General features: G+C 40.4%; 1 non-coding gene across 1 annotated transcript; it reads left to right on the top strand.

The window, feature by feature from the left end:
• The first annotated feature begins 806 nt into the window (after positions 1–806).
• On the top strand, positions 807–912 carry LOC123455937. Its single transcript, XR_006634234.1, has one exon. It is a non-coding gene; the product is annotated as a U6 spliceosomal RNA (small nuclear RNA).
• The last annotated feature ends 4,798 nt before the right edge of the window (positions 913–5,710 follow it).

Genomic DNA, 5,710 nt, shown 5'->3' with positions numbered 1-5,710 from the left:
TGCCTCTTTCTTTCTCTGTCACTTTCAAATAAATCAATTTTTAAAAAAAGAATTTAAGGGGCTGAGGATGTAACTCAGTTGGTAGAGTGTTTTCCTAGTATACATGAGCACACCTTATTAAAAAAAGAAAAAGAGGGCTGGAGAGATGGCTTAGCAGTTAAGCACTTGCCTGTGAAGCCTAAGGACCCTGGTTCAAGGCACATTTCCCCAGGACCCATGTTAGCCAGATATACAAGGGGGTGCACGTGTCTGGAGTTCCTTTGCAGTGGCTGGAGGCCCTGGCACACCCATTCTCTCTCTCTCTCTCTGCCTGCCCCTTTCTCTCTCTGTCGTTCTCAAATAAATAAATAAAAATGAACAAAAAAAAGAAACAAAATAAAAAAACTGGTGTGATGGCACACACCAGTAATACCCACACTAGGAGGTAGAGATAAAAAGTTCAACATCTGGGGCTATAGCCGTGGTGGCACATGCCTTTAATCCCAGTTCTTGGGAAGGTGGCAGCGGTAGGAGGATCGCTTTGAGTTTGAGACCACCTAAGACTATATAGTGAATTCCAAGTAAGCCTTCGCTAGAGTGAAACCCTACCTCAGGCGGGGAGAGTTCAACATCTGGGCTGGCGTGATAGCTTAGTGACTTAGGTGTTTTCAAAGCCAAAGAACCTAGATTCAATTCTCCAGGACCCACATAAACCAAATGCATAGGTGGTACATGTATCTAGAATTTGCAGTGGCTGGAAACCCTGGTGTGCTTGTTCTCTCTCTCTCAAATAAATAAATAAAAATATTTTTAAAAAGTTCAATGTTGTGCTCACTTTGGCAGCACATATACTACAATTAGAATGATACAGAGAAGATTAGCATGGCCCCTGAGCAAGGATGACACCAAATTTGTGAAGCATTCATATTTTTTTAAGTTTGATTACAATTAAAAAAAAAAAAACATAAAAAACAAGTTCAGTGTTTCCAGGCATAGTAGAGCATGCTTTTAAAAAATTTCAAGGTCATCCTTAGTACATAGCGAGTTTAAGGATACGTGAGACCCTGCCTTTAAAAAGGTGGGTGGCTGGAGAGATGGCTCAGAAGTTAAGTCCCTTGCTTGGAAAGCCTTATGACCTGAGTTCCAAAATCTGATTCCCCAGTACCCAAGTAAAGCCAGCTGTGGGTTGCAACTCCACATGGGGTCACATAACCGAATGTAGGTGTCTCAAACAAACACTAGGAGGTCTGTGAACCCACAATGACCAGGAATGAATTAAAAATCAAATGCACAGTGATTCGGAGGTGCCTGGCAGCACTCTCCCATGTTGTATCTCATGCCTCACTGCAGCCTTCCATGGAACATGCCGTCACACTGCACATCCCCGGTGAATGCTGCCAGTACCTTTTTGACTCAGATTCCAGAGCAATATAAGTATAATTTATTTCCTGTTTTGCTTTGTTTTTAGAGTTAGGGTCTCACTCTGGCCCAAGCTGTCCTGGAATTCACTATGTAGTCTCAGGGTGGCCTCAACTCATGGCAATCCTCCTACCTCTGCCTCCCAAGTGCTGGGATTAAAGGCATGTACCACTGCACCCAGTTTATATTATGAATTATAGTATTTTTTACTATATATATATTTATATATTTTTTTAAATAGAAATTCTTCTGCTCATATACAAACATAATTATGTACTTTCAGAAAATAAATACTTGCAGCAGGATGTGGTGGCACATGCCTTTAATCCCAGCACTTGGGAGGCAGAGGTAGGAGGATTGCCATGAGTTCGAGGCCACCCTGAGACCACATAGTGAATTCCAGGTCAGTCTGGGCTATGGCAAGACCCTATCTTTAAAAACATAAAAGAAAAGAAAAAAGAAAATAAAGACTTTCAGTATTTTCCTCATATCACTGTTCAGCATATAAATAATAAGTCAGTATCTTTGGATTGGATTTTGTTAGAATGTTTGAGAAATTGCTGTCTTGAGTTTCATGAAAAAAAATCATTAAATGAATTTTGGCTTAGGATTAGGTAAGAATTTCCAGCAATTTCTGCAATGACACACTGAACGTAGTTCTAATATCTTGTACTATGTATTCATACAAAATGACATTCTTCCCATTGACAATTATAAAATCAACATATCAATCAATTCTGAAAAACATTGATGTTATGTGTCCTATAAGATCAAATGTTTAGCCAAGATTTAATTATTTGTATAAAAATAAACAAGCACATCCATCTCACTTGCATGCAACATTGCTATCATATTTAAAATGATGTATGTCAAAGAAATACCTTAAAATTAATTTGTCATTTATTATCAGTAAATGTTTGATTTATGTACCTATCTTATATACGTTATACCTGGGTTTCAGCAAAACTATCTGGTGAAAAGAGTGGAACAAGAGCCGGGTGTGGTGGTGCACGCCTTTAATCCCATCACTTGAGAGGCAGAGGTAGGAGGATCGCCATGAGATCAAGGCCACCCTGAGACTACATAGTGAACTCCAGGTCAGCCTGGGCTAGAGTGAGACCCTACCTCAAAAAAACAAAAAAAAAGGAGTGGAACAAGTTTAAGAAGATCTGGGTATAGATATAAAAATAAATACAGGGCTGGACAGATGGCTTAGTGGTTAAGGCACTTGACTGCAAAGTCTAAGGACCCAGGTTCAACTCCCCAGTATCCATGTGAGCCACATGTACAATGTGGCACATGCATCTGGAGTTCATTTGCAGTGGCTAGAGCCCTGATGAACCCATTCTTTTTCTCTCTCAAATAAACAAGTAAAATATTTTTTTCAGAAAAAGAATAAATGTAGACATATATAGATTGAGAGAGAGAGATCTTATCTCTGCTTTTCCTTTCTGTAGTTTTGGTTACCCAAGTTCAATTATGGTCTAATACTGTTAATGGAAAAGTCCAGAAATAATTTACATGTTTTATTTTATTTTGTGGTAGGGTTTCTAGCCCAGGCTAACCTGGAACTCAATCTGTAGTCCCAGGCTGGCCTCAAACTCACAGTGATCCTCCTACCTCTGCCTTCCAAGTACTGTGGTTAAAGGCATGCACCACCACACCAGTATACATGTTTTAAACTGTGTTCTGTTCCATATAATATGATAAAATCTTGTATCTTCCTACCATGCCTACCTGGGACATGACTCGTTCCTTTGTCCAGTGTATCCACACTGCATATGGTATCCATTCATTAGTCATTTAGTGGTGATCTCAGTTATCTGATCAACTTTACATTACTTGTGTCCAAGTACCCTTTATTTTGTTTAATAATGACAACTCAGAGAGACCAGAATACTGTAATGTGCTTCCTTTAAGTGAAAGGGTAGAAGTTCTTGGTTTATCAAAGAGGGTTATAGCCAGTGCTTTAGTTACTGCCCAACTCACTACCCTCAATAAACTATTTTCCCTAAAAAAAAAATTAAAAATAGGTCTGGAGAGATGGTTCAGAGGTAAGGTGCTTGTCTGAAAAACCTAACAACCCAAGTTCAGTTCCCCAGTACCCTTGTAAAGCCAGATGCACAAAGTGGCACATGCATCTGGAGTTCATTTGCAAGTGGCTAGATGCCCTGACATGCCCATTCTCTCTGTCTCCTCTCTGTGTCTTTCTGCATCCAAATAAATAATTTTTTTTCCAGTCATGGTGGTGCATGTCTTTAATACCACCTCTCAGAGACAGAGGTATGAGGATCACTGTGAGTTCAAAGCCACCCTGAGACTACATAGTGAATTCCAGGTCAGCCTGGCTAGAGAAAGACCCTACCTCAAAAATAAATGAATAAAATACTATATGTGATGGTTTATATTGACTGTCAGTTTGATAGGACCTAGAATCGTCTGGAAGGGATTACCTCGACTAGGTTAACCTCTGGGAAAGCTTGGGAAGTATTATCTTTTTTTTAAATAAATATTTTATTGATTTATTGGAAAGAAGGAGAGAAAGAGGCAGGTAGAGAGAAAGAGAGAATGGGCGTGCCAGGGCCTCCAACTGCTGCAAATGAACTCCAGATGCATGGACTCCCTTGTGCATCTGGCTTATGTGGGTCCTGGGGAATTGAACCTGGGTCCTCAGGCTTCTCAGGCAAACACTTTAACCACTAAGCCTTTTTCCCAGCACCCATTTCTTTTTTAAAAAAAATATTTAATTAATTAATCAATTTGTTTATTTGAAACAGGAAGAGAGAGAGAAAGAGACAAATAGAGAGAAAGGATTATTTTGATTAGGTTAATTGAGGTGGGAAGACCCACCTTAATGAGGCAGCAACATCCCATGGGCTGGGATCCTGGACCATGTAAGAAGAGAGCTGGCTGAGCACCAGCATTCCTGTCTGCTTCCTCACTGTGCTGAGTGTGACCAGCTGCTTCAAGCTCCTGCTGCCATGTATTCCCTGCCAAGATGGGCTGTCACCTCAAACACTAAACTGAAATAAGCCCTTCCCTGCTTTTAATGGATTTGTCTTAGGTATTTTGTCCCAGCAATGAGAAGGTAATTAATACACTGAGGTGGTTAACATCTACCATAAGAACTAACCTTCCATCCAGGAAATTGTGAAAGAGGAAAAGCAGATTCATGCTAGTTTTACTGTCATGCCCCAGACTGCAAGAGTTAAGACCACAGTGCATCAGTACCCATGTAAAGGCAGATGCACAAAGGGGGAAAGTAGGTGTCATGCCCATTTCTTCTCTCAATCTCTTTCTCTCTCCTCCTCTCTCTCTCTCTGCTTGCAAGTACAAATATTAAAAATAAATTAAGGGGGAGGGTGCTGGAGAGATGGCTTAGTGGTTAAGTGCTTGCCTTTGAAGCCTAAGGACCCCAGTTTGAGGCTCACTTCCCCAGGACCCATGTTAGCCAGATGCACAAGGGGGCGCACACATCTGGAGTTCGTTTTCAGTGGCTGGAGGCTCTGGCTTGCCCATTCTCTCTCTATATATATTTGCCTCTTCCTCTGTCGCTTTCAAATACATAAATAAAAATAAAAAAATAAAATAAAAAAAAATAAGTGTTGGAGAGATTGCTCAGTGGTTAAGGCACAACCTGAGTTTGATTCCCCAGCCAGATGCACAAAGTGGTGTCTGTATCTGGGGTCCATTTGCAGCGACTGGAGCCCCAGGCATACCCATTCTCTCTGTCTCTCTTCTCTCTCTCTCTCTCTCTCTCTCTCTCTCTCTCTGCTTGCAAATAAATAAAAATATTTTTAAAATATTTAAATCAATCTGGGTATGGTGGCACATTCCTTTAATCCCAGCACTCGGGAGGCAGAGGTAGGGGATCGCCTTGAGTTCAAGGCCACCCTGAGACGGCATAGTGAATTCCAGGTCAACCTGGGCTCAAATGAGACTAAAAAAGAAAAAAAAGAAACAAAGAAAAAAAAAACAATAATAAAGAGAAAGAATAACACCTAAAGCAAGACTTTGATGTTTAAAAATGTTTTATTTATTTATTTATTTATTTATTTATTTATTTATTTGAGAGACAGATGGGCACACTAGGGCTTCCAGCCACTGCAAATGAACTCCAGATGCATGTGCCATGTTGTTCATCTGGCTTACATGGATGCTGAGAAATTGAACCTGGGTCCTTGGGCTTCATAGGCAAGTGCTTCAACCACGAAACCATCTCTCTAGCCCAAGACTTTGATTTTGACAAAAATAGCTCTTCTAGAAGATACCCAATAATGCCTACATTTAGGTACAAAGAAGGTACCAGGGC

The sequence above is a fragment of the Jaculus jaculus genome, chromosome 18 (genome assembly GCF_020740685.1).
Source record: "Jaculus jaculus isolate mJacJac1 chromosome 18, mJacJac1.mat.Y.cur, whole genome shotgun sequence".
NCBI lineage: Eukaryota > Metazoa > Chordata > Mammalia > Rodentia > Dipodidae > Jaculus > Jaculus jaculus.
The sequence above is the reverse complement of the archived record's forward strand: the minus strand, read 5'-3'. Positions and strand labels throughout refer to the sequence as shown.